At 45.9% G+C, this 23,957-nt stretch overlaps 1 long non-coding RNA gene and 1 pseudogene across 1 annotated transcript; both read left to right on the plus strand.

Moving 5' to 3' along the window:
* Nucleotides 1-5,815: 5,815 nt before the first annotated feature.
* On the plus strand, nt 5,816-11,833 carry LOC131383832 (uncharacterized). Its single transcript, XR_009214187.1, has 3 exons — nt 5,816-5,947; nt 7,425-7,597; nt 11,717-11,833. It is a non-coding gene; the product is annotated as an uncharacterized LOC131383832 (long non-coding RNA).
* A 226-nt stretch (nt 11,834-12,059) lies between these two features.
* On the plus strand, nt 12,060-13,319 carry LOC116470580 (N-lysine methyltransferase KMT5A-like; annotated as a pseudogene).
* The last annotated feature ends 10,638 nt before the right edge of the window (nt 13,320-23,957 follow it).

The following is a 23,957-nucleotide window of genomic DNA, read 5'->3' on the forward strand; positions in this document are numbered from 1 at the left end:
AAAACCCTGTTGACTTTTGTATGTTGATTTTATCTCTTGCAAGTTTACTACATTTCTACATTAGATCTAACAGTTTTTTAGTGGAGTTTTAAAGGTTTTGTGTATAAAATTATGTGGTCTGCAAAGAGTGACAAGTTAACTTTGTTTCCAATCTGTATGCCTTTGATTTTTTCTCTAATTTCTCTGGCTTGGATATAGAGTATTGTATTGAATAAGACTGATGAAAGTGGGTATTCTTGTTGTGTTCCAGGTCTTATAGAAAAAGCTTGCAACTTTGTCTCATTTAATATATTATTAGCTGTTTATTTGTAATACATGAACTTTAATTGGTTTAGGTGAATTTATTCTATACCTAATTTGTTGAGAGTTTTTCTCATGAAGGGATGTTACTTTGAAAAAAAAATTATTCAAATATTTAAATGTTATACTTGGTCCTGTGGTGTGTCTTTCTGATCAGAAGCTGAGATGTGCATCCATACCTATGGGAGGGCATAAGGGCATCATATCTCACATTCTGTCAAAAGGACCTGCTTATGTAGTCTACTGCGAGTGTCTGACTCCATAAAATAAATTGAGGCCCAGGAACTGTCATCTGCTTTCTTCATTGAATTATGCCAAGTGTCTGAAAAAGTGCTTAATATATACATGATGAATACGTAAGCCCTAATTCTCACCTCTTTAGATGTATCTGACTGTGCCTTTCTCAGCACCCAGGGATATCCATTCTCTCTGGGTCAAGGATAAAGTCCAGCTAAAATGAAACTCCATTGTCCTTTACAAATGTAAGGACAGGTTTGTCTTCTATATGCTTTTCCAATTATAGAGGGACATGAATCATTGAGACATGAGAAAAAGCCTCTTGGGTGAAAGAACAGAAACAAATATATAAATATGAACAACCATTGCATGCCCAGCAGCCTTTCCACTGAGCCAGGCACTAGGGATCCACTTTTCATGTTTTATGTCATTCATTCCTCACAAAAACCATATGAGGTTCATTGTACAATTCTCTTCAGAGATGGAAACTGAGGCTGATAGAGATGCACTGTTATTCTGAAACACAGTAGCTGGTAGAGTCACCACTGTGCCTTGGAGAAAACATATGCTTGCCTACTGAACAGCTGGTCTGGGAACTGTGGAGTGGTGGTGAAGTCCTGGTAAAAGTTCAAGAAAATGGTAAAGAAGAAGATAGTTTGACCCAGGAAGGCTGCTGCCAGGGACTGCAGCAGCTTCTCCCTTAGGCCTGGCTTGGGGGTCGGCTTCATTCAAATCTCTAGCTTCAGGATAGACTCATATTTTTACTTGGGTGGGTGTGTAGGGGGGACAAGAAGGAACATACAGTCAGTGATGAGACCACGAAACACCAGAGGACTGGAATGTGTGGCTCAGACCAGGAGGTCCCCATCCTTTGGAGACTTGTACATGTGGAGGATATAGATGTCCATGGTGAAGAATTTTTTAAGCTTCCAATGTTGAATTTGATGTGGAGGTAAAGAATAATTAATCCATTCATAACTTCAAGGCATCTTCATGATGCTGTATCAGCTGTAGAACAATAGCACTCTCCTGTATTAATAATCTTTATGAAGAGCACTATTCCAGAGAGTTCCCAAAAATCATTCTCAACGTAGAAATGAGAAAACACAGGCTTTGTGATATCAAATGGCTGCTCCAAAACACATGGGTCAGAATGAGAATCTTCCACGGTGAGGGTTGCATGAAATTTCTTCTAAGCTACCTGAGGCTCAGTGTGTTCCTGACATAAAGGGGAAGGGCATGGGGAAGCTACATTTTCTCTCTGTTTTAAAGACAGGGCACAGGGCAAGAAAGCCTAGCACAACCCTTTTGACTTAAAGCAACATAACTGAGTTTTCTAACCTCAAAGGGAGAGAAACAGCTACAGCAACCCCACATCTGGCAAAAGTGTCCATGATGGGAAACTCCAGGGTTGGAGAAAGCCCATTAGAGGGCCAAGGATCTGAGGAGATAACTTGGTAAACAGAAAACCCAAATAAGTATGAAACAACTGAAAGGTAACTCAAACATACCAGTTGGAAAAGTGGAAATAGAAACATAATTTTCTTTGTCACATTGATACCAGCTTGTCAAATAATTCAAAGAGTCTGGATCCAAAATGGCAGATACATTCAGAAACTCCTGTTGGCAGTGTACCTGTCACAGCCCTTCTGGAACAAAATCTGGCTTAGCTATTCACACTTTACATATGCCTATTCTTTCACTGAGTCATTTCTTTCCTGGGAGACTGTCATCTACCAGGGATTAGTACATGTTATGAGCTAAATTGTGTTCCCTTCCCAAAATGTATACATTCATGTTTTAACACCTAGTGCCTCAGAATGTGACTATATTTAAACATATAGTCTCTGCAAATGTAAGGTTAAGTGAATTCAATGGGACGCACCCTAATTCAACATGACTGGGGCCCTCATTGGAAGAGGCAGTCAGGGCACAGAAAAGCACAAGAGAAGATCTTGTGGACACAGAGATAGAAGATGATCATCTGCAAGCCAAGGAGAGATCTCAGAGAAGACACCCAGCCACCAGCTTCTGGTTGGATTACTAGCCTCCAGAACTGTGAGAAACTCAATTTTTGTTGTTAAAGCACTTCAGCCTGTGTTACTGTATTATGGAAGCCATAGCAAAGTGTCATAGCCTATTAGGACACACGTAAGATGTTCCCTGAAGCATGAGTGAAATGGAAATAGAATTTATTATGTCAGGCTCCATCAGCATTAAAAAGCTAAATTACTGAGAAAAAGGCTCTCCCTTATGAAATATTATGAAGACATATGAGGGCACAGCTCCTGCCCAGAAGGGGCTACAGGGATGAGTTCTGTGAGATGACTAATGCATAGAGTAATATAAGACACTTTCTGTGTAAGCTCCACTATTTGGATAAAACCCTTCTCTAGTAAGAGTGTACATTTTTAAATCTTAGAAAAGTTCTAGCAGAGAAGGCATTGAAGCTGCCTGCTGCAGGAGATCTCTGGGGTGGGTAGTTAAAACAATAAACATAGTAGCAACTGCAAAGATACCCGTGGCCTAGTGTAAAGTAAAAACAACACAAAAGTGTTTTCTTTGATATTCCTACAAGTATATGACTGGTGACTGTGCACCTAAGTTGCTATTATGGACTAATGGATGCCAGATTCCTTTGGGAAGGGATTGTGGGCCATTTAATTGAGGAAGTTCTAAAATATTTCCCAGGGAGTCCTCATATTTGGGTCTGGATCTTGGGCCTTCCTTGGTCTTTTGGGTCTCTTTGGAGACTCCACTGTACCCACTTTCACCCCAGGCCAGCCCTGCCCATGGTTGTTGGCATGGTGCATCTGCTCTTTGTCCAATGAGATAAAGTAGCTGAACTCATCAAACAGCTCCTCATGGATCTCCTGCATGGAGCTCAGCAAAGAGAGTGCCTGGAAGCCCAGCCAAGAGGTGTCAGTGGCATGCCTGGCTTTCCCCACAGGGGACACCCCCGTTGGAAATTCTGCCCCCCAGATAGGGCACAAAGGAACATTTGCATTGACCTCCTGCCAAGGAGAAAATGAGAGGACAGCTTGAAGTTTTTGAATAAACATCTGAACAGATAAATGTGGTCCCCAGTACTCAACTTTCTATCCTGCCAGCCATAACCTGGGGTATAAATTTGACAGATGTACTAGCTTCTCAACAGCTGGAAACCTGCTCCTGTCAGAAAAGGACCCATTATCTCTTTCTTTCCCACAAGACATGGTGCTGAGGAGAGGTGTAGGGCTGCCCAGATGATATCAAAGGTGAGGCCTGGCCTGGTTGGGCCTGCCCTGCGTGGCCTTCTGTTACCTATGGGCACCCCCTTCCAGAAGATCCAGGGTGAGGAATGAGCCAATGTCTACATCATAAGAAAATGCTGTCAGTTCAAGCCTTCCTGAGGTGAGACCCTCAGAAATCCAAGACACAGCAGGAAAACATCTTGCTGTCTTCAGAATCTTCTTACTAAACACAGGGCTATCTCTAAAATGAGGGTCCCGGTTACCAGGGTTCCAAATTCTCTTGGAGTCTGTAACTAAGGAAGTGAGGTCACTTCAAGATTCCATCACCTGGGCTCCTTCCTTCAACAACACCGACCCACAGACCCTGCTGGGCTCCTGACTGCTCACCCTCCTTTCCCATGTAAACTCCCCAGCTGTTCACAATTATGAGAACACAGCCCCTACGCCCCTTTCTCAGCTTCCTGAGAAAAGCTGGATGTGGTTGAGGACCCACGTTTGAGACAGATCTGGGTCAGAACATCTTGTCTTACTATTTCTGTGACCTTAGACAAGTCAGTGTGTGTTTCAGGACCTTCTCTGTCACCCAACATGCACAATGGTAACAATGCTAGAATAGTCTTCCTGGGAAACTCATCAGGTGTATATGAGGTAAAACTTATAAAACCCATGGTATGGCATCACAAGTAGATAATGTGCAAACTTAAAGATGCAAAAATTACCATAAGGGGTGGGAGGTGGCGTGATATATAATCTCAACAGGCCTGGGGTCCAGCAGTGTGATCTTGGGAGAGTAATTTTCTCTCTGTGCCTTATTTTTAAGTTTGTGCCATGAGATGTTGAAATTAAATCAAATTCAAATATTGTCATTTTCTGACATTAAGCCTTCCAGTGTTTTTCTTTATATTTAGAATTAGAAGCATGTGCCTCACCTTGATATATAAAGTGAGCAGCTGCATAAAAGCTCCCAGCATGAAGAGGTTAGTGACTCACTGCTGACTAACAGAATATAACAAAAATGGTAGGATAACACCTCAAACTTCAGGCTGCCATAGCAAGGAACCATAGACTGTGTGGCTGATAAGCAATGAAATTTTATTTCTTATAGTTGCAGAGTCTGGAAGTTGAATATCAAGATGCCAGTATTGTCAGCCTTTGGTGAGAGCTCTTCTGAATTGCCGACTGCAAACTTCAGGTTATATCCTCACCTGGTAGAGAGAACAAGAGAAATCTCTCTGAGGTTCCTTTTATAAAGCCAGTAATCTTATTCACGAGGACTTCATCCTCAGGACCTAATTATCTCCTACCTCCTAATATCATTACATTAAAGGTTACAATTTCAAGATATAAATTTGGGAGAAAATAGACCATCAGTCTATCATGGCTCCCAGGATTATATGTGAAAATGTTGTAATTTCCCTTCTACTCACTCTGTCTTGTGTTTGCTCCCTCAATCTCTGTTCCTGTCTCTGTATCTCTCTGGGACTCTCTGTTGTATTCCTCACATTGCAGAAGCAAGCTCCAATGTTAATGTTATGAGTTGCTCTGTGTATGGGTCCATATGGCAGAGAACTGAAGGAGTGACAAGGCCAATAGACAAAGAAAAATAGGCTCTCAGTCTACGTTGAATTCTGCCAATAGCCACATGAGTGAGCTTGAAAACAAACAGCCTCATGAAAGACCCTGAGTCAGAGACACCCAACCAAGCTGTGCCCCTATTCCAGTTCCAACAAATTGTGAGATATTATTTGTTGTTTAAACGTGCTATGTTTTGGGGGCACTGTTTTCAGAGAAGACCAGATTACTACCCTCATCTTTCAGCCCCCAGGATCCTCCCTCTCTCTGTTTCTCTTTTCCCAAGGCTCCCTGCAGTGAAACTGGCCTTTTGCTATACAAAATGCCTATTTTTGGTATATAGAAGAAAACAGTCAGTTGTTCAGCCCAGATAGTTGAGATAAATGTCCAAAGATACAGAAAAATTAAATCCATTTTATTTGTTTACCTTTATTCATGGGAACCATGATTTCTTCCTGTCCAGACCCAGTACTGATTCCCTCAAAGGCCTCATTGAAGAAATACAAAAACGATAATCCAGAAAATCTAGCTTTTTCCAGCATGTAATCATCATGTTTAAAGTAAGGAGCATGAATCGGTGAGAATGGGTTCAATATCTGCTTGAGGTGAGACAAGAAAATGCTAAAATTATTATCTATTATTTTATCAAATTTTTTGAACTATTTGGTTTTGATGTTTTGCTTGTCATGTATGCAGTATATTAATAAGATTAAATAGATATTCAGTTAATAAATGATTGAACATTTTTTAGTTCCTTCCAAAACACTTTTTTTACTAATACTGTAACCAGTAATACTTTGTGTACATGTGTCTTTTTCATATAATGACTTATTGTCTTTTGGGTTGGTATCCATAGGGGGATTGCTGGATCAAATGGTAGTTCTATTTTTAGATCTTTAAGAAATTTTCATACCGTTTTCCATAGTGGTTGTACCAGTTTATGTTCCCACCAGTAGCGTAAAAGTGTTCCCTCTTCATCACATCCATGCCAACATTTATTTTTATTTATTTTTTATTTTTTAATTATGGCCATTATTGCAGGACTAAAGTGATATCTCATTGTGGTTTTAATTTGCATTTCCCTGATAATTAGTAATGCTTAGCTTTTTCTTTATATGTTCGTTGGCTGTTTGTGTATCTTCTTTTGAGAATTATTTATTAATCCACTTTTTGATGATATTATTTGTTTTTTTTTCTTGCTAATTTTTGGGTGTTCTTTATAGATTCTGGATATAGTTCTTTGTCAGATGTGTAGTTTGCAAATATTTTCTTCAACTTTGTTTCTTGTCTGTTGACTCTGCTGATTATTTCTTTGGCTATTCAGAAGGTTGGTTTTTAGTTTAATTAGGTTCCATTTACTTATTTTTGTTTCTGTTGCATTTGCTTCTGGGGTATCAGCCATAAATTATTTTCCTAAACCATTTCCAAAAGAGCTTTTCTGATGTTATCTTCTAGAATTTTTATGGTTTCTGGTCTTAGATTTAAGTCTTTGATCCATCTTGAGTTGATTTTTGTATATGGTAATAGATGAGAGTCCAGTATGGGGCAGTTTGGGTCATTGATGAGAGGCTGTGGACCTCTAAGGCCAGACCAGCTACAAAAAGTTTTATCTCCTCTGTTTTCTGAAGTTTAGCAATTGCAAGAAAGTATAGAACTTGAATGGAAGTCTTCCAATGATACTGGGTCCCCAGGGCTTTGGACATTCCTCCTCAACCCAGAAGACAGCCACTTCTTTGTCACTTCAACAACAGCAGGAGCATGGATGTCTCCAAACACTTTCTACAACTCTCCTCTCAACACACACTCTATACCCCTTAGATGCCGGGTACTTGGTATTGCATGGTTAGTCAGTGACATCCCAGACCTGAGCCCTAAAGGCCGCAACACATACCCTGAAATGACTGAAGCACTGAGACCCCATTTCCTGACACCCAAACCAAGAGAAAAAGGCTGTTTTTGTCCTACATTTCTACCATCTACCTCAAGGCCACATGATTCACAAGTGCACTTCATGGCTCAAACCACCAGCTCCTGCCCCACCTATGGCAGAGTAGACCTTTTTTTTTTTCTCCACACTTGCAGGGCAGTTACTGACCATGGAGAAAAAACAGTCATAAATTTTGGCCCTACTGTGAAATCTAAGTCTACCCACTAGACCCTAGGAACCATGTACATGATAAAGGATCAAGCCTTTCTGTTTGCTCATGAGAACTGCTACCAAAAAAAAAAGTGTGGTCCTGTTGGCACTCCATCAGGTAATGCACGTTTTTGCGGATCCCGGTGTTAACCTTCAGAGACAAACTGCTCCTGGGTAGAGGTTTCCTACATAGCAGAGCAGCTCCTCACTCTGATATATTTATTGAAATCATTGTCATGAGTGTTTGTCCCACAGCAGTCAAGGGCGCTCCTCAGGTTCATACTATTTTTTGGGGGGGGACAGAGTTTCTCTCTTGTCACCCAGACTGGAGTGCAATGGTGTGATCTTGACTCACTGCAACCTGTGCCTCCCCAGTTCAAGCAATTCTCCTGCCTCAGCCTCCCGAGTAGCTGGGATTACAGGTGTGCACCACCATGCCTAGCTAATTTTTTCATTTTTAGTAGAAACGGGGTTTCACCATGTTGGCCAGGCTCGTCTCAAACTCCTGACCTCGGCTGATCCACCCTCCTGGGCCTCCCAAAGTGCTGGGATTACAAGCATAAGCCACCACACCTGGCCAAGGTTCATCCTTTCTTTCTCCACCCTGTGGGGAGCAGTGTTCATCGCTGTCCTGCTGTGAACCCTGCAGTATTGATGCTATAGCTGGTCTTTTGAGCTGTTTTTACCTGTGCCAGTAGAGTGGGCTGGAGGCCCCACCTACCCTGTGGGCTTTTGGAGGTGACCAATGCACCCCAAGGCTAGGGGACAGGGGGAATCCTGCCTCTATTCCACTTTCCTGGGGCTTGCTTACTGACTGGGATGGATTTTGGAAGTGGTTGGAGCTGTCCCCCCACCCCTGTTTTAGGGGTGGCCACAGGCCAGGTAATAGTGAGTACGAGTGGGTCAGGAAGGCTTCCTCTGTCCATGCTTAGATCCCTTCCCTATGATGGAGGAGAGAAGGTCAGACCTGAGCCTCCCTAGAGATGCTCCTCTTTGCCCAGTCCAGGTCAACCAACATGAGGTGTGGTGGGCTACCAGTGGCAGGCAGCAGATGTAACCACTCCAGGAAGTTATCAAATGGATATATGAGTGCCATGGCTACTACGTCTTCTCAAAAGGTCAACCAGATTTTAGGTCTAGGGGTGGAGTGGAGAGAGGGCCCACACTGGCAGGTGGGCAGCCACAGGTCCATAGGTGAAATTCATCCTTAAGGTGTAATGTGGAGGGGTCCAGAGGTTTATGCCAAAAGTAACATGCCATAAAAGTTACTAAAAGTAAATTATAGAACATTATCAACTATAAATATATAAACTAAACATCAACAATTACAATTACTGTTGTTATTTATCATTACTATAATTATTACCACTATTAGAAGCAGTAGTTGCTGTTGCTGCTGCTATTGTTGTAGGAATGGTAATAAAAACACTAGTAAAGCTCTACCACCTCCTTGCTGGCTTGCTAGTTTGCTAGTCTGGCACAGACTTAGGACCTCTAAGGAGGGAGGAAGGGAAGGGAAGTAAGGAAGTCAAGAAACAAAACTGAATCCTAAATAGTTTTCCCTCCAATTCCGGGGTCTTGTTTTTTAAGTTAAATTCTTGTTTAATGAAAACAAATAATCAAGTTTTTCTAGCCTCCATGTGTGTCTGTTTGACTGGAAGACAACAGAAGAGCGGCTTAGTTTCATGAAAAATGTTTAATCCTTCCTGAAGCCCGCGCCTGCTTAAGAGCCCCCTGCAGGGAGCCTCACAGGAAATTTTGTGAAGCTGAAGATTTCAGGCTTCACTGTGGCCAAGGAAAGTTTGAATCAAGACTGAGGACGGGTGGGGCGCAGTGGCTCACGCCTGTAATTCCAGCACTTTGGGAGGCCGAGGCGGGTGGATCACGAGGTCAGGTGATCGAGACCATCCTGGCTAACACGGTGAAACCCCGTCTCTATTAAAAATCTAAAAGATTAGCCAGGCATGGTGGCGGGTACCTGTAGTTCCAGCTACTCGGGAGGCTGAGGCAGGAGAATGGCATGAACCTGGGAGGCGGAGCTTGCAGTGAGCCGAGATCGCGCCACTGCACTCCAGCCTGGGCGACAGAACGAGACTCAGTCTCAAAAAACAAAACAAAACAAAAGACAAACAAAATCCTCAAGACAATGATCCTGTGTATTTGAAGGTAGCAGGTAGGATGGTGCTGGACTGCAGCTGAAAGAAAGGAGGCACATATCACTTAGTGAGTTAGTGGAAGCCTACATTGAATGACAGGGTTTGTTCATGAGAGAGACCAGATTCCAGTTTTATGAGCAGCAATCAGTAAAACAGACACACCTGCATAGCCGGAAATGGGGGACAAAGATAGAATGTATGTGTTCCAGCAGCAGACAAGGTGTCTACTAAGAACACATCTGCTACTTTACCTTAGAACTCTGTTCCCACAGACCAGGCAGACATTCTCATGTGAAAAACACCATATGGTTCCATCACAACCTGACAGGAAGAGACTGGTAGAGTATCCTTCTCTCTATCCATTGCTTTCTCCTTCCCCATTTCTCTGCCTTCCTTTCTTTCCTTCTTTTTTTTCTTTCTCTTTCTTTCTTTCTTCTTTTTCTTTTCATTCTCTCTCTCTCTCTCTTTCTTTCCTCTAATTTTTTTTTTTAGAGGAGTCTGGCTTGTTGCCCAGGCTGGAGTGCAGTGGCACCATCTTGGCTCACTGCAACCTCCACCTCCGGGATTCAAGCGATTCCCCTGCCTCAGCCTCTGGAGTAGTAGCTGGGATTACAGGTGTGCACCACCACACCCGGCTGATTTTTGTATTTTTAGTAGAGACAGGGTTTCGCCATGTTGGCCAGGCTGGTCTCAAACTCCTGACCTCAGATGATCCCCCCGCCTCGGTCCCCTAAAGTGCTGGGATTGCAAGCATGAGCTTCCACACTCGACCCCCATTTCTTTACTGTTCAGAAAGTATCTGGTGTAGGTGTACAAGCATACTGCAGTTTCTGTGTGCCTGGTTGTTTTTACTAAATGACCAGCGGCGTCTGTTGATTGACAGCCAGTGGAGATAGAGTGGGAACAGAGTCCCTTTCTTCAGTGGCTCCTCACTCAGCTCTTACCCGCATCTACTAGTAATTACTTTGCCCTCATTGATGTTAGAAACAAGTGCTTGGTGCCACACAGAAAACCAGCACTTAGAAAACTTCTCAGCAAGATACATTTACTTCTGCAGAAGGGCGCTGCCTGCTTCCTTCTGATTGCAAGAGCACATCTAGCGGGGTAGGGTAGGGGTTTTTATCCGTAACGCAATTCCTGTTTCTGTGTCCTTTCCCCATTAGCTGGAGTCGGACCGCACAATCTAAGCTAACCCTATTGGCTACTGTTTGAAATTGAGTATGGCTAATTAGGCGGGAAGGGAGAGGCTGTACTTTGCTAAGGTGGGAAGGGTTGTTTACAGAAGAAGTACAAGGCATGTCTGGGCACGGGGAAAGGTTGTTTACAGAGTAAGAGTAAGAGGTTTGCTAGTTACAGATTAAGCAGAGCAACAAGTGCTCCTTAAGAGATTAAGCAGGAAGGGCTGTGTACAGAGCAAGAAACACTAAGGAAGCTTTGAAGAGGAACTTATTGGTCTTAACCAAAACAAGCACAAATAAACAAAAAAACAAAAATCTGCAACAATGTAAAAACTTTTGCATACATTTTTACACTGGATGATTTTAATGCTTTTTATTATTATAAATTCAAATAAATTTTGTAACTAATCTTTCTGCATATCTGTTCCATATATTGTCATATATGGAATGTATGTCTCCAGGTAGGGATAGGTGTTTCTAAAAAGAAGAAGAAGAAAGAAGAAGAAGAAGATGGAGGAGGAAAAAAGAAAAGAGGAAAGGAAGGAAGGAAGGAAAGAAAGAAAGAAAAGAGAAAAAAGGAGGGGGGGAGGGGAAAAGGAGGGAGGAAGGGAAGGGAAGTAAGGAAGTAAAGAAAAAAACTTGAATCCTGAATAGTTTTCCCTCCAATTACGGCGACTTGTTTTTTAAGTCAACTTCTTGTTTAAAATGAAAACAAAGCTTCAATGATTACATGTAAAATGCTTACTTCAAAACCAACAAGATGTATTAGTAACATGGTAAATTAATTAATTTCTACTTTACTTCCAATATTTCCCCTATTCCCTTATCATAAAATTTGCACTAAATATTAAATTTAAAGAACTGAAAAAAAAAAAATGAAAACAAAGAATCACGTTTTTCCAGCCTCCATGCCTGTCCATCTGACCGAAGACAACAGAAGAGAGGCTTAGGTTCATGAAAAATGTTTAATCCTTCCGGAAGCCAGCGCCTGCCTAGGAGCCCCCTGCAGGGAGCCTCGCAGGAAATTTTCAAGTCTTACTTATCCCAGAAGGTGCCTGGGAGGTGAAGGGTTTCTGTCCTGTACCCCCATAGACGTCTCTTTATGGCAAGATTTCTATTTCTTTAGTATATATCCAATAATAGGATTGCTGAATCTAACGGTACTTCTGTTTTAAGTTCTTTGTGAAATCCCCACTTTGCTTTCCACAGTTGCTGAACTGAGCCCCCTCCCCGGGCCAGGCGCCGGATGGTGGGCAATGGCAGTGGAGAGTGGGCGGGGCCGCAGAGGACAGGGCTCTGCGCCTCCTTCCCTGTGTCTTGTGCTCAGGGTGGCCCAGGGCTGCAGTGGCGCGGGTACCCGGCCCTGCCTCTCTGGCCACGGGGGAGGGGGAGCCACGAGGGCGCTAGTGACGGCGGCATCAGCTGCGACAACGGCGGTGGCGACTCCTGCGAGGGCGCAGGGTCCCTCCGAGGGCCAGGCGGGGCTATGGGCAGAAAGACGCCCAAGCCCCGCGCGGTGGAGGCGGCGGTGGCAGCGACGGCGCGGGCTGGAGATGGTGGAGTAGAGGGACCCGGGGAGCCCTGCACGGACGGGGAGAACGTATTCACCGGGCAATCAAAGATGTATTCCTACCTGAGCCCCAACAAATGCTCTGGAATGCGCTCCCCGCTTCAGGAAGAGAGCTCAGTTGCGCATCACCGACTCAAATGCCAAGGAAACCATTAGCTGGAATCTCCAGGAAAAGAGAAGAGAAAGGAAATGCAAGGAGGAGCACCAGGAAGTCCGAGGAACAGAAGATCAAACATGCCAGAAGAAGTCCCCTGGCACCTTTTCCAAACCAATAATCTGAAACAGCAGAACCTCCCAAAACTCTAACCTCATTTTGTGATTCCACTAATGCAGCATCGCCAAGCAAGCTCTGAGAAAGCCCTTCAAGGGCACAGAGCCCCGCCATCCCCCACTCCAGAAAAAAGCTCAAGGAAAAACGCAACAGACTCGCAAACTCTCGGATGTCTACCCTGTACGAAGCAGCTCCACGAAGAGCAAAGGTGAGCTGCAGTCTGAAGAAAGGAAAATCCCAGATGATTTGATTGAAGATGGGAAGAAAGAAAGAATGAAGATTGACCTCATTGATGGCAAAGGCAGGGATGCGATCGCCATCAAGCAGTTCTCCCAGAGTGACTTTGTGGTGAAATAACCATGAGGCCTCATCAAGATCGCGATGCCAAGATGCAGGAGGCTTTTTACACACCAGACCCTCCGTGAGCTGCTACATCTACCGTTTTCAGTATCTGAGCAAAACCTGCTGGATGCAACTAGAGACACAAATCCCTTAGGAAGACTGATCAATCACAGCAAATGTGGGAATTGCCAAACCAAACTGCAGGACATCGACAGCCACCTCACGTCATCCTCATCGCTTCCTGAGACAGTGAGGCCTGGGAGGAGCTCCTGTATTACTGTGGGGACCGCCCCAAGGCTCCCTGGAAGCCGACCGGTGCCTGAAGCATTAACCCTGGGCCGGGCACCCTCTGTGCCCCACCTTCCCTTCTTCAAAGGGCAAAGTGCCCTCAAAGGGAATCAATGTTTTTTTACACAGTTAATCTTAGCAGATTACTTCAGATGCTTTTAAAAAGTATATTAAGATGCCTTTCACTGTAGTATTTAAATATATGTTACAGGTTTCCAAGGTGGACTTGAAGAGATGACCTTATATTACCAAAACTTTTCTCTTCTAGTTGTTTTTGGACTTTTTTGCATGAAGTCAAACGTTTGTGCTTCCCAGCATGCAGTCAAAGACACAGCACAGGTTTTAGAAGAAAGTCAAACATGAACATATTCTCCTTTCTCCAGTGAAAGAACCAGGACTGTCCCCCGACACCCCAATGTCCAGGGACAGGGTGTGAGGAAGATGCTGCCTCTCAACTGCCTGGATGGGATGTTTCCAGGCCCATGTTCTCCTAAAGTCTGAACAGGCACTCACTGAAGCCTGTAAACATGTTTTTAAAAGGTTTCACAGTAAGCTAGGCTTCCCCTCTGGCTTTCTCCAAAGGTTACTGAGTCTGTGACCCTGAGCACTGGCCGGGCATAGATTTACTCTTCCAAGCTGCTGCCTTTCTGAAAATCTTGAAGCATCAGGGTGCATAATGAAACTAGACGTGGACAGGGAAACTATTGCTTACCTTCCCTGCTGCAACACGGTTTCCTGAAACTGGGTTAATTCTTTATAGACTGCAAACAGTAAGTTTATTTTAATAAAATAAATAAAAAACACAGAAAACAACTTACAGATGTCTTCAAGTGAGCGAAGTAGCTGTGGGTTTTGAGAGCTTTCTTTTTTGCTGTAGATTTTTATATATAAGGAAGGGATCCAGTTTCAATCTTATGTATATGGCTAGCCAGTTTTCCCAGTGCCATTTATTGAATAGGGAGCTTTTTCCAGAATTACTTATTTTTGTTGAATTTGTCAAAGATCAGATTGTTGTAGGTTTGTGGCTTTATTTCCAGGCTCTCTATTCTGGTCCATTGGTCTATGTGTCTGTTTTTGTATTGGTACCACACTCTTTTGGTTACTATAGCTTTGTAGTATAGTTGGAAATTGGGTAATGTGATGCTTCTAGCTTTGTTCTTTTTGCTTGGAATTGCCTTGGCTATTTGGGCTCTTTTTTGATTCCATACAAATGTAAAATAGCTTTTCTTCTAATTCTGTGAAGAATATAATTGGTAGTTTGATAGGAATAGCTTTAAATCTGTAAATAGCTTTGGGCAGTATGGCCACTTAAAATAGTCTTAAAATATTGATTCTTTCTGTTTATGATGATAGAATATTTTTTCATTTGTTTTTGTCATATCTGATTTCGTTGAGCAATGTTTTGTAATTCTCATTTTAGAGAACTTTCACCACCTTGGTATGCTGTATTTTTAGTTTTTTTTTGTGGCTATTGTGAATAAGACTGCAATCTTGATTTAGCTCACAGCTTGGATTTTGTTTGTGTATAAGAATGCTACTGATTTTTGCACATTGATTTTGTATCCTGAAACTTTGCTGAAGTTGTTTATCATTGGAGCTTTGGGGCAGAGACTATGGGGTTTTCTAGGTATAGAATCATATTGTCTCCAGAGATAGTTTGATTGCCTCTCTTTCCATTTGGATGTCTTTTATTTTCATCTCTTTCATGATTGCTCTGGTTAGGATTTTCAGTACTCATTCAGTATGTTGAATAGGAATGGTTAGAGTGAGCATCCTTGTCTTTTTCTGGTTCTCAAGTAAAATGCTTCCAGCTTTTGTCCATTCAGTAGGATGTTGTCTGTGATTTTGTCATCGATGGCTATTATTAAGTTGTTTCTTCAATGCCTAATTTGTTGAGGATTTTTAATGTGAAGGAATGTTGAATTTTATGAAAAACTTTTACTTATGGCTGGAACCATATATGACAGTCAAAATTTCAACTGTGGACTGCATCCATGAAAGATTCAGGACCTCAGCAGTGGGCGTTGTCCATATATGAGGGTAACAAACTTAACTTTTGACTGGATATACATATGAGTCACAATTTAAATGCCAAGCCTTGTTTTGACATATTCTGTACCACCTGAGAGAATTATACCATATGCTAGAGTTTCATAGTCCTCTGAGACTTCTGTGCAGTCAGGAAACCCAGGACATTACCGACTGCCCCAAGCCTAGCTACAGTCAATATCTTCTTTTGGATTAGTCTAGGTACAATAGTCAACATTGTACTTGTGACATAGATGCAGAAATTAGTCAACATCCAGCCTATTGCCAGATGCACATATGACAGTCACAATTCCAACAGTGGACTGCACTCCACACAGATTGTGTGAAGGTGACAATCCTAATTGTTGGCTGTATGTGTCTATGAGAGTCACATTCTCACCTGTCTGGTGGGCCCTGCTGTCACTCTTTATACAATCCAAAGGCTTTATAAAATACTTGTGAGTGCTGTAATTTTCTGTGACCTTTTTAAAATTAGGAGACCAAGGACCTTACTTGTTGCACTAAGTCTACCTATGAAGGTCAAAATGTATCCTATTGGCTAACTCCATGTAAGAAAGTCTTTATTATGACTGTTGCATGGGCCTAGGTATAGGTCACAATCCCACCTGTTGGCAGGAAGATGGAGGAAAGTCACAACACCTGAATGCGGGGCCAGGGAAATGTCAATATTTCTCTGCAAACAGGGCTCATGCAGGAAAGTCACATCACCTTTGTTCTAAGGTCAGTAGTATGTCACAATTAGGAAGGAAGGAAAGAAGGAAGGAAGGAAAGAAGGAAGGAAAGAAGGAAGGAAGGAAAGAAAGAAGGAAGGAAGGAAGGAAGGAAGGAAGGAAGGAAAAAGGGAAGGAAGGAAGGAAAGAAGGAAGGAAGGAAAGAAAGGGAAAAGAGCAGTTTCTAAGATGTTTATCAGGAATATACATTAAAACATATAAGCTATAGATTGGCTACATATTGTTCTTTGTATTAGAGATTCCAGGAACCTGAAGATAATGCATGAGGCAGCTAGTCAAGAACAAAATATCTTTAAACTAGGAATGGGCAAGGGCCATGGCTGAAGCCCCATACTCACGCTCTCAGGGCCTGATAAGCTTTGCAGACCTCACAGAGCTCAGACTGCTCTGAGATTTTCTTCTTTTCTTACCCTTGTGTTCAGAACACAGGAACACTTAACAAGAAGAAAGTTCAAATAAACTTGCTGAGCCACAAGGAAAATAGCCTGGCCGTGCCCTCCAGGAAGCTGGCCATCACCCTTTTTCCCCACCTTGACCTCAGCTTCCAATACGCACATACCCTGGATCACAAGACCAGCAAATCCACTCAACAAACTGAGGAGACAGAAGCCACAGAGGACCCTGGAACCACTGCAGGACCCCTTGGATCACCCTAGGATACACTCACAGCTGTTCTCAGCATTCAGGGGCCGTTTATTCCCATCTTCACACAACACCAAAGAATTGTTAACAGTGACAGGGTAGACTAGCTGAAACCTGGAGCTTGGGACAGTTCATCACTGTAGTCCCTGGTACACATCTGCCCAGCCGCCACCCAAGTGAAGACGCTATTGTCAAGAAATCAGAGTCGCTGCAATGGTGGTACATCAACCTATGGTGCAACAGCAACCAGCCAATGAGAACTCAACTCAGACCCCTTTCATTACCAAGTGATCGGTTTAAACTTCACAGGATAAAATAAGATATTTTAATTAGCAATTAATATGGGTTAATAGAAAACAAATACAGAAATAGCTAACTCTACATTTTTCAGAATAGCCCATCCTAATTGTTTCATATACCTTCTACTATAATTCAAATAGGCTTTGTCCTATAATTTTGCAGTGGATGTTAAGATAAAATCATATTTGTTAAGTATGTGAAGATAAGCTTACCGTGGAGTTCTTCACTCAGTGTGATAACTTAGAGAACACAACGTTGCAGAGAAAAAAGCAGATGTTTTCGAAAGAATTATGAGGGACACATTTTATGTATATTCTTACATCCGGAAAATGTGCATCTTATTTTGGACTTTGGTTCATAGTAGGTGCTACTGTACATCTGCTGATGCTGCTAACTGGTTCTCCACCCTGCAGGTGCGGTGGACATAACCTGAGGTTACCACACTCTCCGCGACTAGGCTCCACTGCTCATGGTATAGCAGTGAGAAGATGTCAGGTGAGAGAACTGGACCACAGGCCCTGCCCTGCTGCCCCCAGGTTCCACCCCCACCTCCAGGCACACCTCGTTGCCCTGATGTGGTGCTCTCTGAGGAAGTCTTGCAGCTCTTCAACCCAGAGATGGAGGAAGTGGGGTTGCTGATGGCCAGGCAGCAAAAAGCAAAAGGGCTGGGTGGCTGGCATGGCAGGCAGCTTCCTGTCCATTAATTGGGGCTGAGTCCATTAGGGGCACTTCTGGCAAAGCTGCACAGGAAGGCCATGGCAGAGGTGGGGAGCAGAGGCCCATCCAACCCAACCCCCTTCCAAGGCTGCCCCTGCCTACCATCCAGCCTCAGTTTACCCTACTCTACAGGGAGAATGTTAGCCTTTCAAGCATCTCTGCCTGGACTTGATAAGGCTCCCAGGAGCCTCAACACAAAGTCCCCCAACCCCAACCCTCACAGCTGGGCCACGCATCTTCTCTCCTTCGCCTCTTCTTCCTCCAGATGGCTGCTTCTGCTGAGGCCCAGGGTGCTCCAGCTGGGCCTGGGAGCCTTCAGGGCAAAGGAGCATTGTAGGGGGAGCCCCCACCTACTCAGGGAGGCACACTGTGGCAGGCCCACCAAGTGGGAGACCCAGAACTCATCAGGCAGCCCAGCTGCATGAGTGAGCTAGGAGAGGCCTTGAAAGCAGTTAACCAGGAGACACTCCCAGACACCTGCAGAACCAGGAGCCTCAGAGGCAGCCAGGTGGCATTGTTCCACACTGGAATTCGAGACCCTGCACCACCTTCTGCAGAGCTCCAGGCCCTGGCAGGCAATGGGTGAGGAGAGCGCCTGAAGCCCTACCTCCTCCTTTTCCTGAAGTCCAGGGCTGCCTCCACCCCCACCCTCACAGCCCAACTGTTTATTCCCTCCTACGGACTATGGTGGGATCCACCTCCCTGTTTCGTCTCATGGGGAGGCTGGAGTGCCATCCCCCAGGATGGAGGCATTAGGGCCCCAGGACAGGGGAGAGGTAGCCTCCTCCCGACAATGACCTCATGCCATCCACCCTCAAAGATATGCCCACCTTTAAGAGGGGGCTGCCAAGGCACAGGTGGATATAATGTGGATGGACACTAGGAAGAGGCACCTCCCAGAGCTCTGATTTACCCTCTCAGGACTCCAAGGCTGGGGGTCGGAGATCCCTGGGGTGACGGAGAGAGCCCAACAGGCTCTGGCAGGGGTGTTTCTCAGGACTGGAAGACCACAGTGACTCAATGCTGCCCACTGCCAGACAGTGCCTTCTGACAGGCGGCCCTCCAGTGACCCACACAGCCTGAGCCCACCAGGACAGAAACACCTAACACCTGCCTGGGATGGCCGGGTGGGCAGGGGCAAGCAGGGACTCAGGGCAATGGCACCAGGGTGTGGTGGGGGCAGGAGCTGAGCAGGCAGTGGAACTGGATAAATGTTTATCCTAACCCAGATCTGATCCTCTCCTGGGATCAGCTTCTCTTGGAATCTACTACCCTGGGTTTCCCCCAAGATCTGTCTCTTTGGCTGGTTCCTCTTACCTCCTTGCCTGCTGCACCCCAGAGGGGTCAGGCCGTACACCATCTGTCCCCAAGGACATGTAACTATCCCCACACATCTGTCCCACAAGGACCCTCAACAGCACTTGCTTATCTCTTAGCATTTCCAGTATCAGAACTCCACATCCCAACTGTCTCCACCATGGCTGGGCAAAGTCCACCTGTGACTGCTCCAAGCCAAAATGGCTGGGCATGATTCCCCTGAGCACTCTCTCACACCCACAGCCCATCTTCGGAGAAATGCTGCAGCACCCTCCGTACAGCCCACAGCCACCCTCCCCTCCTGCTGGGCTGTGACAATTGTCTCCTGCTTCCCTTAACCATTCACTCTAGCCACCCCGTAGCAGCCACCTGAGCCCCCATGCCTGATTGTACTCACCCCTGTGGTGGCCCACCTCACCCGGAGCCAACATCAAAGTCCCCACAGGCCAGTGCTGGCCTCCTCACCACTCTTGGAAGCCTCGGAGCCCTGTGCCTCAGTCTCTCCATCTGCAGCATGGGTGTCCCCTGCCACCCACCCCCAGCCTGTTTTCCAGAGCCCAAGGCCAGGCATCAGAGCCATCCCAGTGGCCCGGGCCCTCCTTCACCCTGAGGAGAACCCTACCCTTGGTGTGACTCCAGGAAGGTTGTCCCCCAGTCTTCAGTCCCTTCTTGGCCTCTTGGGGGCAGGGCTGGGTGGGTGGAAGACAGGCCCCACCCCAGCCGGCCTGTGTGCCTGAAATGTAGCTTCACTGTGGTCTCTCATCTTCCTCACCTCCCGAGGATGGTGCATCTGCAACGCAGGATACAGTGTGAGTGTCTGGTGGCCTCATGACAGCCCATGTCCAGGCACATGCAGCATCTCAGCTAGGGGACGGAGTCTTTCTTTCCCAGGGTTCAGTCTCTGACCTGCCCCAGGAGGGTTCCAGGTGCCCCTCACACAGGCAGTACCTCCTGTGAGTACCCTCCTTTCTACCAATTATTAGAGAAACTCTGGGGTTGGGGTGCTACAGCCACACCTCTTGAGACCCTGGCAATTCCTCGGCGTGCTGGGTCAGACAGCTACTCCCTCCCCAAGCAGATGCTGGCAGTGTGCTAGGACCATCCCTCCCAGTTGATCTCCATTCAGGTGGTCAGTGGCCAGAACATTCCTCCTCTCAGCCAGAATCTTCTTCTTTTCCCACTCAGTCTGCCTCTTTCCACTTTTTCTGTCTGAAGAAGTGGCAAGTTGGAGGAATTAGCTAGAATGACCCATATCCCTCCCTAAACTCCCTGTTGGTGGGGGAGATGGAGCGAGGCCTGCAGAAAGACTAGCTTCTTATGCTCTTGTTGCTGCAACACCTTGCACTGTCAACTACCTGGATTCCCTGGGGAATCTCAGGCAAGGGCACGGAGAGTCCCAGCAGCCCTGCCCTTCTTTGCCTAACCAGTCCATTCCACCTCTCTTCAGGCTCATTCTCCTCACCCAGCCCAATCTCTACACTCCTACCCTCCAGCAAAGTGCCTTCCCCTCCCAGGGACTTTTCCAAAACTATGGGGAGGAAGAAGGTTTGAGGTTTTGTTGCCCACCTGGGCCTGATAAACCAGGAAACATGAGCGAGAGCCCCAGAAAGAAAGACCAAGACTACAAAAGAGGCACAGAGAGAAGGCAGAGAACACAAAGGCAAAGAAAGACACAGAACAAAAAAGAAGATAATTCAGATGCTTATTATTGGCAGTCTTGTTAACTAGGACTTGAGTGTGGTAGTTAGGGCTGGGACTACTTTGATAGCTGGGTGATGCCGAAGTCTTGGTTAGTACGGTAACCATAGGGGCAGAGGCAGGGACGCTAGCCTAGCTCTAAGCCAGCAACTTTGGAAGTCTAAGAAAATGTTTTGTTGCTTTCACTAAATAGAGAAAATGAATTGGACATAAACGCTTCTACCTTGAGAATGGAGGATCTCGGAGGAGTGGGGGACAAAAATCAGGGATTGAGAGTGAGTTCCCAGGGACAAACAACCTCACAGCTGTGTAGCACATAGACATGATCCATCTTGGCTCATCGGAGCTTCTTAAAGCAGCAGGGAAGGCAATATTCATCCCAGATGAGGAAACTGAGTCTCAGAGGTTGCATAAAGTCACACATCTCTATGTGGCAAAGCTGGGTCTTTAAACCCAGAGCTCTGACTCTAGACACAGAGACCTTCCAGCTCCACCAGCCCCCTGGGAAGCTCCTGAGCACTGCTGGAGGCAGGGATGGGGTGCTGCAGGGATGACCACACGCTCCAGGCTCTGCCTGCAGCCCCTTACCCCAGCAGGCACGGCCTGCAGCCCTCTATCCCAGCAAGCCCCTCCTAGTGAAACAGGCCGAGCACCAGCTCAGGGTTTGGGCATGAGGAGGTCTCAGTTTTACAAGAACAGCAGCTGGGAATATCTTTCTGGAATCCAACAAAAGTCTGCCTGCTGCAGTCGACAACTAATTCCTCACAAATATGCCAGGACTTCCTGGGGATCCCTGCTGCTCCCCTTCCTCCTGGATGTATTCTCCAAAATGCATCATGTTTGACAAAGCCTTCTTTCTAGGGTGTCCTCCTCAAATTTCCTCCTATTCTTCTCCTCCTTTCACTGAAACCCATCTTTCTGATTTTCAGAAAGGGGAAAGACAGCAAATGAATGACAAGGACAGGAATCCCTGATTCTTGGCTGAAGCTGGTGGTCTTTATGGGTAAGTTCATCTTTCTTCCCACTGTGTAATGAGCTTCCTGAGTGTATATTTACAGCACAAGGCTGGCACACAGGAGTCTATTGAATGAGTGAAAAATGAGCAAATGAATCAGATCCAGATTCTTGAGTGTTAGTTTCCATCATCCCCTCCAGCTTGGAGCTACCCAAGAGGGCCTGTTATTGTGACATCTTCATCAGTTGCACAAGAAGAAAGTTGCACAGGAAAAGAGCTGGTTTCCGGAAGTCCCCCTGACATGGGAAGAAGCCTGTGGGTATGCAAAGTGCCACCTGCTGGTAGGTTTAGCATGATCAGAAGGGAAGTGCTCCTTGTCCCCTACCTCCACAACACCCACTGCCTCTGGGTGGGCCTCATATGTGTGTCAACCAGCCGCCCTGCCCTGCCCCTTTTTGGCTTTCTGAAGCTGCCATGCCCAGGCTGGTAGAGTTTCATTTCTTTTTTTTTTTTTGAGATGGAGTCCTGCTCTGTCACCCAGGCTGGAGTGCAGTGGTTGTGATCTTAGCTCACTGCAAGCTCTGCCTCCCTGGTTCACGCCATTCCCCTGCCTCAGCCTCCCAAGTAGCTGGGACTACAGGCGCCCACCAACACGCCTGGCTAATTTTTTTGTATTTTTAGTAGAGACAGGGTTTCACCATGTTAGCCAGGATGGTTTCGATCTCCTGACCTTGTGATCTGCCCGCCTCGGCCTCCCGAAGTGCTGGGATTACAGGCGTGAGGCACCGCACCTGGCCGAGTTTCATTTCTTGACTACCACAAATTTGCTTCTTGTTTTTCCCACTTGCTACAGGGTCTCCCTATGTCCCATGAAGCCTAGACTGGGGAATGGATGAGGGCTGGAGAGTCTCTTAAAATATCAGGTTTGTAACGGCAGGAGATGGGAGCCTGAGGGGCTCTGTGGGCCTGGGCTTGAGGGTCACTCCCAGCCAGGAGGTTATGCTGCTCCTTCCACTCATTCCAGATGCGCAGCTGCTCGGCCTGCTGGGCCTGCTATTTTGCCTATGGAGAAGAGGCAAAGTCCACCCAGGCATGCATGGGGAGTAGGTGGCATTGCAGGTGCCGGACCCTGACAGAGCCACAAGAGAACTCATGGGGAATTTTCCTTCCCAGAGTCTTAGGACGGTGGCACTCTTCCTCCAAGTCCTTCAGCTTTCAGCAGGAGATAGCCCCACAGCAGGTGGGCCTCACAGAGAGTGCCCTGGCTAGGTAAGGACTGCCCACTTGCGGGCACTTGCGGGCACTTGCGGATGGCCCACATCCAACCTTACTCATGGCGAGACTGCCTGCGATGGTTTGGGAAATGTCAGGCAGGCTCCGCCTGAGCTCTGCCACTGTTCCTGCCCCTTCCTCACCCTGTTCTGCCATCTGCTTTGTGCTCTGTGCTCAGACAGGTGGCTAGGTCATTCAAGCCAGAGGAGCACAGCTGTGGAAAGGCAAGCTTGGTAAAGAGAAACAAAAGGAATCACAGCAACCTTCATGCTCAGCAGTAGAATAATATAAGATTTTGCAGGTCACACTCAAGTTCACCTCATTGGTTGGGGAGGAGGACACAAGGACAAGAGTGGACAACAGGCATGTGACCAGTCATTCCATTGCCAGGTCCTGAGTCAGGCCTTGTGGTGGCCTGGAAACTGATCAGACTGAGCTCTTGCTGTCAAGGAGCATCCAGTCTGGTGAGGAGAAAAGGCAGAGACCCAAGAAGACCCAGCCAGGGCTGCAGGAGCAGCTCAGAGTACTGCAGGGCTCCTGAAGGAGAGCCCACCTTGAGAAGGGTTTGGAGCTCCAGGGAAGGCTGCTTGGAGGAGGTGGGGCCAAACGAAAGGGATAGAGAACAGGCTGGGACCTGAGGCAACATTAGATGGGGAGACTCGATGCCTACAATCTTGTCTTTAAGAGAACTGAGCTCCCTCTCCTCCTACTTCCTGTTCTCAAAGTGAGCTTCGATCAGCTTCAGCAGCTCACTCAGGTCCTTCTTCATGTGCTTCTGGTGGATGTCCTCTGGGTGGATAGCTGGGGCGCAAAGTCTGCTACGCTGATGAGTCCAAGGGAAAAATGGGTGGGTTAGATACCCACCACCTCAATGCAAAAGGCCTCTGGAAGTGTTGTCCCTGGCCAAGTATATAAGTCAGTTCTCATAATGCTTTAAGAAAATATCTGAGACTGGGTAATTTATAAAGAAAAGAGGTTTAATTGGCTCATGG

The sequence above is a fragment of the Hylobates moloch genome, unplaced genomic scaffold (genome assembly GCF_009828535.3).
Source record: "Hylobates moloch isolate HMO894 unplaced genomic scaffold, HMol_V3 SCAFFOLD_6, whole genome shotgun sequence".
Taxonomy (NCBI): Eukaryota; Metazoa; Chordata; class Mammalia; order Primates; family Hylobatidae; genus Hylobates; species Hylobates moloch.